Genomic DNA, 12,858 nt, shown 5'->3' on the forward strand with positions numbered 1-12,858 from the left:
GCGGCCTGGCCGGCGGGGCCGCCGACCCGCGCGAGCCGTGCGGCCCCGGCCCGGGCGCCCGCCCCGGCCTCGGTCCTGCCCGCGGGGAGGACACGCGTCCGACCCAGACCCGCAGCCCTGCCCGTGCCCGCGCTGTCCGCGGCCAGAACCTCGACCTGGACCCCGCAGCCGGGCCGGAGCCCGATCCACGGCCCGGGCGCTCCGGCCTCTCGTCCGCGTAGCCGGAGGCCCGGCAGCTGGGCACGTGGGCCGATGCACCCTCTGGGACCTCGCATGTGGTGTTCGTGAGGGCGTGGAGGTAGTACTGGGGACACACGGCGCGGTCTCGTGGGTGCAGCGGCCCCCCGCTGAAGCCTGTGTTTTCGTAACTTAAAATCCGAGTCTTGCAGTGACGGGCTGCTTGAGACTTCTTTTTTGTGCTTCAGGTTTTCAGTAGTGAAATCCTTCAAGTGCATGTTGTGAGCTGTAAGGGCCCCTTTGTCCCCATCGTGTTTTTAGTAACCCTAAAAATTGCGGACTCTGCAAGCATGATTCGTTTTTAAAGCCGCGCTGTGCACCGTAAAGTTGGGGGGAAGCTGGACACTCCTAACAGGACTTTGCTTTTCGGTCCGTCGATTATTTAGAAGCTGTTACGAGGTCACGTAGGCTGTTAGGTGAGCTTCACGGGGAGTTGTCAGCCTCCCTACGAAACGGTTTACTTGGTTCTCTGGTTTTATGAAGTTACCGTTTACTTCGAAAAACAAACTTGCTGCCTGGGAAATAGTAATTACTCCTCAGGGGCTCCTTTCTGGATCATTGCAAATAAAGCCTTTGTCCACAAACTGAAATTTTTTAACTGCTTTTAGTTGCTGGAAATGCTGATAAGAGCTGTTCCTTTTCTTGATTCCTTGATTTTTGTGCGTGTGTGCTGTCTCGTTGCTTCCATGGTCTGGGAGGTTGCACCAGCCGTTTCTGAGTCTTTGATGGGCGTGTTTCGGAGAAGGCTGTTCATGTGTGTGTACTGCAGACTGGGTAAACTCAGTGGTAGGGGCCTGTTCAGTCAAACAGTTCGTTGTTTACAAACAACTTGAGGTCACCGCAGAGGATTTTGTATCTTTATTCTGAGGGTTTTGAGGTTTTTAAGGAAAATTCTCTTATTGTCATCAGCCAGAACTGTTTATGTTGACATGCTAAACAGGGTAAGTTGACCTTTTGGTGAGGGAGCAGAAATCAGACTTTTTGAGGGGTACAGTGCCACCCAAAGAAGGGCTGCGTAGGAGAGGCGGTGCGGTGGAGGCAGAGCCTCTGACCTTCACCTCCAGCTTGTGCAGGGGCAAGAGTCTCTGGGGCCGCCAAGGCTTCCATGAGCCCTGCACTTCTTATGGGCCCAGGGATTTTTTTTTACAGAAGGGTTTTGACATTTTTACAGCGTGAAATAAGTAGGTAACTGGTAGGACTTTGTAGTGCGTCTCTTTTTGTAAGGCATCATTCCTACATGTTTGCAGAGTGGTAACATTATTGATGAAATAAACAGTGTAAAGACAGTTGGTACTAGCTCAATGTAGATAAATTGTTTTAAAAAATCTTTTTCTTGAAATTAAACGTTTTACAAGTTCTTTTTAAGTCAAAGTCAAGTTGTGTAAGTTTAGTATGTGTGCTGCCGAAGCGAGCACTCAAGTTGTGTAAGTTTAAAAGCATGTGAATTTAGAGCAGTTACGCAGATTTGTCCACTGAATTGAAAATCACTGTACAAGTTAAAAAAACACGACAATCCATGGTTGGTCTCTTATTTGAACGACAGTGATTTTAGTCCAATTCCAATTTTTGAGTGAATTTGTATTTTGTAGTTAGTGTTAAAATTTTACATACAGAGAACTTGGGAGAGTACGTAAGTAACTTAGGCTGAAAGTATGATTTGTCATTTTATTAAAATAGCAAATAATGTATTAATTTAGGGGGAATAGAGGAAGACGAGGTCCATGATCCTGTGTGTTGGCTGTTGTATTTTAAACAGTTTGGGTAGGATCTGTTACAAATGGTTTTTCCATGATGGTTGGTGAGCAAAACCGGGATCCTCAAGTGTGTGTGTGTGGGGGGGGGGGGGGTTGCTGAACATGCCCATGAGTGCCAGGGCATGTGGTTTTCCAGAAGACAGGTGATTTCCACAAATCCTTGATTTTCAGCCAAGTATGTGACGCTGTGTACAGATGCATAAACTTTTTCCTCTCCAGGAGCATCTAACTCACTGGAGGTGCAGGTGTTATTGGTCCTGGGGAGTTCTCTGGGGTGGGCTCAGTGGAAGAACCCTGGGCCACCCGTGTGTGTGTGTGGGGGGGGGTGCTCCTGGAAGTGAGCTGGTGGAGGTGGCTTTATCGGTGTCCCTGGACCAGTAACCTGGTGCTGAAGAACTTAGAATTTAGGCTGGAAGGGACCTTGGGCCTGGTTGTGGAGTGTGAGGTTTGCCTGGGCCTGTTGGAAGCATTTTCAGTATGGTCAGTACAGAATGAAGAATGTCCTCTTTGAGGACAGGGTTCTTACTTGTCTAGGGACCTGGTCTGGTGCCTGAGTGGGCAATAAAGTGTTTTAGGAAGATCTGCTAGGCAGGAATGTCTGGGTGTGTTGTTGCTCTTGCTGTTGCCATGGTAGCAAACTAAGTATAATTTATAAATAAAAATAAGCAACTCTTTAACAGTTGTTCAAGTACTTTGAAATGTCAAGTGAATTTGATATATTTTTGATCAGAAAGGTCCTAGAATACGTAATAGCCAAACATAAATAGAATAGGTTGAATTTGTTATTGCCCCAAACTATTTAACATATGAAACTACAATTGTGTTTATTTAGAAAAGTGACCCTGTTCCTATGCTAAATGAACTGCCAATCAGTTCGTGATACAGTGCTACTTTCTTGTATGGCATGTTTTAACTTGCAGATTAAGTTTGGTAATGTCACATTTGAAGACTTTCTCATTAAATCAGGGATAGCATCCTCAAAGGTTGGGACTGGAAAGAGGTGAGCAGAGAGTGGCTTCTGGAGCTTTCCAGGCAAAGATTCCAAGAAAAGAACTGAAGGAACTCACAATGACGTGGTTGTGCTTAGAAGTGGGGATGGGCCAGAACCGGGGTTCCCAGAGAATACCAGTAACAGAAAGAGGAGAATAAGCAGAGTGCCAGGTGAGGAGATGGCCTCAAGAAGTGACTCAGATGTCACCAATGTCATGTTCCACGGAGATCCATGGGCTTGGTGGTCAGGACCTCTTGGAGGATGAGGAAGGAGGCTGGGTGTGGGGCTCAAGAGTGAGGGGAAGTGAGGGTGTAAGAAGTTTGTGGGGCAGGGGGCTATTGTAAGGAGGGTGGAGGTAAGAGTAGGCTTAGGAGGAGTGGAGACCCTGTGGGTCACCAGGGCTAAGTGGGTGAAGGAAGCCCCGAGAGATGCAGCTGAGGCCTGGTTGGCCCACAGAGGAGACACAGACGAGGTGTGAAGAACAGGGTTCCTGGTAGGAGAAGATCCAGTGGGGCTGTCTTTGAAGACTAGAGCAGACCCACTAGTGTGGTCTGTTGTGTTTTCTTGTTCCAGGGCTGCGGGGTTGGCTGAGATGCCTTCATTTTATGACCTAAGACTGACCAACTTGTATACAAAGCTGAGAGCAGGGAACCAAGATGGCTGGACCCCGGGACCCAGGAGTGGGTGATGCGTAGTGGCATATACACAGCAGAGGGGCAGAGGTGCTTTGCACTTTCAGTGCTCAGCGTACAAATTAATTGCTCTTTAATGACCACTGTGTGCTTTTCTTTAGAAGCTATAATATGCTTTCATTATATTTTATCACTGATATTGGGAACATAGGGCAGCTATTTTTATGTAATTGTTAATTTACTAAGTTAAAAATAACCCAACAAACTGGGTTAATTTCTACTTCACCTAGTATGTAGTAATTCTTCCAGTCGTAAAACTCAGCTTATTTTATTTTATTTTTATTTGTTTTTTTAAAACTTAGTTTATTTTAATGTTTAATGAGTGGTTTGACACAGTTTAGATTTAAAATAACTTGAATTTATAACACATTTTGAGAAACAAGCCTATATGACAGGACCTGTAACCTGCAGTGGTCGTATGTGTCTGACTGCATCAGGAGATGGTGAGGATGGGCTCTGGAGCTGGACACTCTGGGGCTAGATTCCACCCCTGCCACTTAACCTGTCTGAATTTTCATGGTCTCTTGTGTAACATGGGATAACTGTCTGACGTTGCATGACACAATTAGCTCTATGTCTGTGTCCCTCCTCCATCAGGGGCTGCGTGTGTTTTGTCCATCACGGTGTCCTGGTGTGAAGGAGCCCGTGAGGACTTAATGTGCCAGAAATGTGACACGAGGGCAGCAATGTTCCTGAGGGCCAGCATTCTTCATCTTGCTCATAGCTCTATACACATGCACACATGCCTGCAGTAAATTGATCTAGGGCCTCTTGGAGTAGTGAGTGAAGTTTGAAGTTCCTTCAGCTGGGAGAGGTTGCCCCCTCCTTCCTAGCACCGAAGCATAAGAGCAGGCGGTGGGATGTGGTTGGTGTTATCCAGCAGGCTGGGCCAGGAGAGGTCCATTGGGGGTACCCTTCCTCTGGAAACTTCTATTCTGGTTCTGTTCTGAACCAAACTGTAAGCATCACCATAAAACTTTCCTGATTCAGGAGAAAAGGAAAAGTGCCTTTGCCTTGGGTACAAAGTCAGGGAAGGGAACTGATTAAAAGTTGTGTCCTGTTTGTGGTCTGATTTGAAGGATACTTGTTCATTAATGCCATTGGCTAAACTGTTATTTTGGAAATTAAGGATGGCTTCTCTCCTCAATTGAAGAACTTTGTAGTTTACAATGTACTGTTTTTCTTTTTTTAAAGATTTTATTTATTTATTTGACAGAGAGAGACACAGCGAGAGAGGGAACACAAGCAGGGCGAGTGGGAGAGGGAGAAGCAGGCTTCCCGCGGAGCAGGGAGCCCGATGCGGGGCTCGATCCCAGGACCCTGGGATCATGACCTGAGCCGAAGGCAGACGCTTAATGACTGAGACACCCAGGCGCCCCTGTTTTTCTTTTTAAAACTGCTTTTTTATTGAAGTGTAAGGAACCATATATACTTTTGAAACTTGGGCTATGGTTTCTTCCTGGGAGTCAGTACAGACCTGAAACTGGGCTCCTCTGCTGGCCTGTCATGTCACCTGAGTGCTTTCCAGGCTGATAGTGGTGCTCAGGACCCTTAGTAGTAGGTCATGGAGCCTGTTCTCAAGACTAGCAGGCCCCCCCGCCCCTTTTTGCTGTCAGGCTAAAGGAGGCAGAGATGTTCCCTCCTCATCATCTTGTGCTGTAACTCACCTTGCTCAAGTCTCTTTCTGCTGGTCTTCCAGGGTGTGGGGACTGGGTCCTGTATGTGTTTGTATCCCTCTGGAAATGGCACAGAGCTGTCATCACTTGGTTTATATCCAAAATATGTGTACCCACTGAGTGCTGATTTAGGATGTTACTGTTACGTGAACGTTCTCAAGGGCTGATCATCTATCTAGTGATGGGATTCCAGTCAGACTTGATTCCCCAATTACCAGTTCCTCCCATCTAGATCCACAGTTGCAGAAGCTCAGCAAAGCTTCATGCATAATTGGTGGAAATATTCCAGAAGATGAGGCTATTATAGTAACAACAGATTTTCCATTGTGAAAATGCAACAATTCTTGTTTTGCTGAGGAGAGAGAAAGGTGTTTTTGTTTTTTGTTTTTGTTTTTTTTAAATGAAGAAAAGATGGTTTCTAAAATAAGGACTCTCAATGAAAGCATCAACATCTTGGGTAGTATTCTTATCTGTTTAACTTAATTTCTGCATAGCTCATGTTTTCTTTTCTTTTTTTTTTTTTTTAAGATTTTATTTATTTGCGAGAGAGAGAATGAGAGACAGAGAGCATGAGAGGGAGGAGGGTCAGAGGGAGAAGCAGACTCCCTGCTGAGCAGAGAGCCTGATGTGGGACTCGATCCCGGGACTCCAGGATCATGACCTGAGCCGAAGGCAGTCGCTTAACCAACTGAGCCACCCAGGCGCCCCTCATGTTTTCTTTTATGTTTGGGTTTTGGAGCAGTTTACAGTATCTTAAATAACGATAATATAGTAAGTCAGCTTCCCACACTTCTGGTCCCAGTTTTTGATGAGGATTTTTTGAATATGCTAATGAAACAATACACCAGGGCTTAAGGCACACATCACCATTTCTGTGATTTGAAGCAGTTTGAGCACCACAACAAGGTGCTAACTGCTGTCATCCCAGGAAGTGCCCGCATGGGGAGATTAGGAAGCACTTTTTAGAAACCTGCCTTTCTTGGGGTGCCTGGGTGGCTCAGTCAGTTAAGTGTCCAACTCTTGATTTCAGTTTAGGTCATGATCTTGGGGTCATGAGATCTAGCCCCAGGTCAAGCTCTGTGGTCATCGTGGAGTCTGCTTGAGATTCTCTCTCTCCCTCTGTTCCTTCCCTCCCCCAACCCCTTGCGTGCGTACTTTCTCTCAAAGCAAGCTGCCTTTCCTATATGCATCAATTTCTAGAGTGTATGTGTGGTGCTCTGCTGAGAATTCCGTAGGGATTTTAGACATTATTTGGCTTTTTTTGTCATTTGGGACAGAATGTTTGTGTGTCTTACCCAGTGAAAGGTATCAGAAGTACAACAGTGGTTCTTACCAGGACCCCCTCCCCTCCCTGGGACATCTGGCAGTATCTGGAGACATGCTAGGTTGGCACAACTGAGAGTGGGGTGCTGTTTCTGGCATCTAGTGGGCCGGGCCAGGGACGTTGCTAAAAATATTATAATGCACAGGATAGTCCCTCCCCCCCAACAGATAATGATCCAACCCCAAATGTCAGTAGTGGGGAGGAAGACCCCCCCCACACACCCGGAGCATAGTCTTAGGGTAGTTGATAACAGCAGTTGGATATTATTCTTGGCGCTATTGTGAGTGAATCTTAGTAATTTTTTACAGATCATACCTATGTAAAACCTTGAAGCTAACCAAGCATCTGTTTCAAAATTCAGTGGCAGGCCCCTTTCTAAAATGAAGCCTGATGTGGAATCACTCCCTTTGCAGTTTTGGAAGGACACGCACAGAACACCTTCTATAAATCTTAGCTAGGTTATAAGATTGGTCTTAGTATTTTAAGGAGTAGCCCACTGTTCTCCCTCTTGGAATATGTACTCTCAGGCATATCTTATTGGTAAAATTATTCTGAAAACATTTACAGTTAATTGGGGAAAAGAGACATTGAATTGTTCTGGTGGGGTGTTCTTGGTTTTCCTGAAAAAATGAACTGATGATATGAGGGAGTATGACATTAGTGTCATACCAAAGACTACTGTCAGATGCCATTTTCTCATGGTATTTTGTTATAATAATTGGCAGCTTGAAATTCATCTTTTGACTTTTACCTGAACAGATGGGATACAAAAAAACCCTAAACAAATAAGTTGGACACTTACTGTTATATTTTTCTGGTCTTTTTCTGTATATAGTAGCATTTTGAGTGTGTAGGTGATGTTGAGTGTGTAGGTGGTGCAAAAATACTGCATTTTTGCCTGTGTCCTGTATTTTCTTTGCAAACATTTTTGCTACATAACTAATTGACTGTAAGGCAATTTTGCTGTAAAAGATAAAATTGTGAAAAATAAAAAGGACATTTATTAAAAAGGACTCAAAGAAACATGAAAAATGAATAACAAAATTAAAAAGACTTTATTGCTGAGAAGACTGGTTGAGTGTATCTCAGTGCCTGGTGTCCAGTAGGTGCTGGGTCAGTCTTAGGTCCTCTCTCTGTTCTGTGGAGGCAGCTTTCCAGGGTCTTCACTTAAGAGCCACAGCTCCGAGGTTGCTTGTTATTTCCTCTGTCTTTCCCAAACCTCTCCACCTAGGAAAGATTGAGGGTGAGGTAAGAATGAGTAATGCAGGCATTCATTAGTGAACAGTCTCATGGCAGTGCTTGGACAAGGGAGGTGAGAGCCTCTTCCCCATGTGATCAGGCTATTTAATCTCTCAGCCTCAGAGTCCTCTTCTGTAAACATGGATATTACTGAATCAACTTCATGGGTTTGTGGTGTGGATTGCCTTTGCCTGATACAGGAGAATTGGCTGAGTAAGCATTAATATTTCTTTAAAGAAAAAAATTTAAATTTCTTGTCGCGAGTATTTTGATTGGAGAGTTTAACCCATTTATGTTTAAAGTAATTACTGTAAGGGAAGACTTCTGCTCTTTTGCTGTTCTTTATGTCTTACAGCTTTGTTGTCCTTCATTTTCTTCCTAACTGCTTGATTCTATGTTTAGTTGATCTTCCTTCCTTCCTTCCTTCCTTTCTTTCTTTCTCTTTCTTTTTCTTTCTCTTTCTTTCTTCCTTTCTTTCTTTTTTTCCTTTCTATATCTTTCTTTCTTTCTTTCTTTCTGTAGTAAACTATTGTGATTTTCTCTGTGGTTATCATGGGGATTATATTTAACATCCTAAATTTATTTATTTATTTATTTTTAAGATTTTATTTAGTTATTTGACAGAGAGAGAGACAGCGAGAGAGGGAACATAAGCAGGGGGAGTGGGAGAGGGAGAAGCAAGCTTCCTGCCAAGCAGGGAGCCTGATGTGCGACTTGATCCCAGGACCCCGGGATCATGACCTGAGCCGAAGGCAGATGCTCAACAACTGAGCCACCCAGGTGCCCTAACATCCTAAATTTAAAGCCATCTATTTTGAAATGATATCAACCTCAAAAACTCTCCTCCTGTATATCTCCTTCCTCCTCCCTTTTATGTTGTCACAGATTATGTCTTTATACATTGTGTGCCAAATAACATATTTATAATTTTTTTATGCATTTGTATTTTGAATCCTATAAGAAATCAAAAGTGGAATTACAAACCAAAATGACAATAATATGAACTTTTATATTTTCTCATGTATTTACCTTCACTGGAGCTCTTTATTTCTTCATATGGTTTTGAGTAACTGTTTAGTGATCTTTTATTTCCACCTGAAGGACTCCCTTTAGCTTTTCTTGTAGGGCAGGTCTAGTGTTAATGAACTCCCTCAATTTTTTTTTTTTTTTTAATGAGGAATGTCTTAATTTCTCTCTCATTTTTGAAGGACAGGTTTGCCAGATATAATTCTCAGCTGACAGTTTTAATTTTTTAATTAATTAATTTTTTTTTTAGCACTTTAAATGTCATCTCACTGTCTTCCGGCCTTCATGGCTTCTGATGAGAAATCAGCCATTAACCTTATTGAGTCCTTGTATGTGACAGGTTACTTCTCTCTCGCTGCTTTCAAGATTCTCCCTTTGTCTTTTGGTGGTTAACTGTAATGTCTTGATATGGGTCCTTTGAGTTTATCCTACTTGGAGTTTATGGAGTTTCTTGGGTTTGTAGGTTTTTATGTCTTTCATCAGATTTGGGATGTTTTCGGCCTTTATTTTTTCAAATATTTTCCTTCTACCTCTTTTTCTTTTCTTCTTTTGGGACTCCCATAATATGTATGTTGGTCTACTTATTGATGTCCCATGAGTCCTTTAAGGCTCTTTTCACTCTTTTTTTTTCCCTTTCTGCTCCTCAGACTTGATAATTTCAATTATCCTATCTTTAAGTTTGTGGATTCTTTGTTCTGCCTTCTCAAACATGCTGCTGGACCACTGTGGTAAATTTTTCATTTCATTTACAGTACTTTTCAACTTCAAGATTGCTGTTCTGTCCCTTCTTATAATTTCTGGGTTTTTTTTTCCTTTGTATTCCTTTGTAATTTTCCTGACTTCCTTTAGTTCTTTGTGTTTTTGTTTAGTTATTTGAGCACATAACATGACATGGTTGTTTTTTTGAAACTTTTTTTTTTAGATTTTATTTTAGAGTAATCTCTACACCCAGTGTGGGGCTCTAATTTACAACCCTGAGATCAGGAGTCATGTGCTCTACCAACTGATTAAGCCAGGTGCCCGTGACATGGTTTTTTAAAGTCTTTGTCTAGCAGGGCCTGTCTCACCTTCTTCAGAGACGGTTTCTTTTCATTTATTTTGTTCTTTTGACTGAATCATGCTTTCCTGTTCTTTGTGTGCCTTTTGATTTTGTTGTCTTTGAAAACGGGACATTGGGCTATTACAACGTAATAACTCTGGAAATCAGATTCTCCTTCCCTAAGGTTTGTTGTTTTTTATTTGTTGAAGGCTGTAGGAGTTCTCTTTGCCTAGTGACTTGTCCAGACTGTTATTCCAAAGACTATTTTCCTTCACAGTGTAGTCCCTGAAGTCCTGTTTCATATCTTGTGTTTAACTGGTGTTTCGACAGAGATTTCCTGAACATAAGCAACTCTCCTATCTCCCATTCTTTGCATATTGGCTCTGTGCCTGGGCCCTCCTTCAGCTCTTGATCAGGCTTGCACTGTGCCTAGGGATCAGCCCAAGGTGAAAACCTGGGGTCTTCTCAGGTCTTGTATAAGCATGCATCTTGCCCTGGACACGTGTGCAGTATTCTGAACTTCCTGATATGACCTGCTACTTCTGAATGTCCTGATTTCCCCGAGAAACTCTCCCTAGCTTTTGCCTTAGCAGTGTATTATATGTTTAGACTAACCTTTTGCCACAGGTTCTGAGGTTGTTATTCAACTTGCAGTGTTTTCAAGCTTTTTCAGCCTGAGTTTTGAGTTAAATGAAACACCAGAGGAGTGCCTGTGTCATCCTTCAGGTAGTCTGTGGCAGGTTAGAATAGACATACACAGTAAACAGTGAACCAAGTCTGTTCTGTTCCCTAGAACCCGGAAAACAGCCCCATACTGGCAACCCTGGCTGTTACCACTTTAAGACTGTTTTTACTTTAAGACTATTACTTTAAGACCTTTTATGTTTTAAGGCCATTTGTGCTTCAAGATCAAGGCCTGCTGCTTCCCTGCCAGAGAGAGGCAGGGGCAGCAAAATCTAAAACCTGCCTGCCGTTCCGTGGTACCTCTTTCCTGATTCAGCACTTGGTGGTTGCAGACTTCTGACTGCCTTGCAGAGTTTTCACAAATTGGTTCTGACAGTTGCTGCATGTTTTCCAGTGTTTGTGTGTGTGTTTATGTGTGGGGTGAGGGTGAATGAGAACTTGGAGCTTCTTAATGAGCTGTTTTGCTGATGTCACTCCTGATGGTCAGTTTTTCTGAGTGAAAATTTTAATTCTTTTAATTCTCATTTTTTGTCATTTTGCACTGAGTGTGAAATAGTAGCAGTTCTTTTTCTTGGATTTAGTGATGTGACAACATTTTAATAAAATCAAATTTATTATTCCATTTTTAAAAAGTGAAATTTCTTAATTATCTCGAGTGCAAAATAACATGAAAGTCAGCCTGTCATTCTTAATAAGTCAATCTTGGCGGGGCGCCTGGGTGGCTCAGTTAGGGAAGCATCTGCCTTCGGCTCAGGTTATGATCTCAGGGTCCTGGGCTCGAGCCCCACATCAGGCTCCTTGCTCAGCAGAGTCTGCTTCTCCCTTTCCCTCTGACCCTCCTCCCCCCTTGTATGCTCTCACTCTCTTTCTCTGTGTCTCAATTAAGGTAAATAAAATCTTTAAAAAAATTAAGTCTATCTTGGCTATTAGTAATTTGAATCAGGAAATATGAAATTCTTCATTGGTCTTCTACTGTTTTTATGTTGATTTCATTTTCTTTAAAATCGCCCCTCCCAAGCCAAGACCATAATAGTGATTTTTGTTAAAGAAATGTTTCCAAATACCTGAGTCCTAGGAAGAACATTTTGCTTTAACATAAAGGAAGAAATAATTTTGCATTCAAGTTATTGTAATGTTTTAAAATGTTACCATGTATGTAGCACGCCAGTGGGGAGGGTAGAATTCTTACCTATGCTTGGTGATGAGGATGGGATAGCAGCTGCCCATGAGGGCACACTGGCTTTCCCAGCACCTGCTCTCAGTTGCTCTATGAATTCTGTTGAATTGACTTTTTTTTTTTTTTTTAAAGATTTTATTTATTTGAGAGAGAGAACGCCCAAGTGTGATTGGGGGGGGTGGGGTGCGGGGAAGAGCAGAGGGAAAGAGAGAATCCTGAGCAGACTCCGAGCTGAGCGTGGAGCCTGACACAGGGCTGGATCCCATGACCCTGAGACCATGACCTGAGCCGAAATCAAGAGTCAGCCGCTCACCTGACAGAGCCACCCAGGCGCCCCTCTGTTGAATTGATTCTTGTCCCTATTTTAGGAGAGAATTGAGGCTTGGAGAGAGTTAATCCAAAGGTGTATAGCTTAGAAATGCTAGATTCAAACCCACATCCAGTTTTTTTGCCATTGTTTTTAATCACTAAGCTCTGTTCAAAGCCAAAAAACAGCCATTAATTAGAAGATTGGAAAATCTACAAGACAAACTAAAATAGGTTTTTATTTTTATTTATTTATTTATTTTTAAAGATTTTATTTATTTATTTGAGAGAGAGAGAATGAGAGACAGAGAGCATGAGAGGGAGGAGGGTCAGAGGGAGAAGCAGACTCCCCGCCGAGCAGGGAACCCGATGCGGGACTCGATCCCGAGACTCCAGGATCATGACCTGAGCCGAAGGCAGTCGCTTAACCAACTGAGCCACCCAGGCGCCCTAAAATAGATTTTTAAATTGCACTAATTTATCTAATGTTTTTTTGGCATTTAGATTATGTAAACTACACTATGCCCAAGGAAATACCATATAGCCATTAAAGTGTATTTATCCACATAGAAAGAAGTTCCCATATTTAGCCAGAAAAGTTCAAGAACAGTATGTGTGGAGTAATTGCATTGGTGGAATTGTATGTAAGTGTTTGTGTGTGGTATACCCAATGCATATCTGGATTTAAAACGCCGTTAAGGGGTGCCTGGGTG

At 42.9% G+C, this 12,858-nt stretch overlaps 1 protein-coding gene across 1 annotated transcript in view; it reads left to right on the forward strand.

The window, feature by feature from the left end:
- The window catches only part of FOXK2 (forkhead box K2), a 65,913-nt gene that overhangs the window by 953 nt on the left and 52,102 nt on the right, over window positions 1-12,858 (forward strand). The gene's annotated exons all lie outside the window — the stretch shown is intronic.

Source organism: Neomonachus schauinslandi, chromosome 15 (assembly GCF_002201575.2).
Source record: "Neomonachus schauinslandi chromosome 15, ASM220157v2, whole genome shotgun sequence".
Taxonomy (NCBI): Eukaryota; Metazoa; Chordata; class Mammalia; order Carnivora; family Phocidae; genus Neomonachus; species Neomonachus schauinslandi.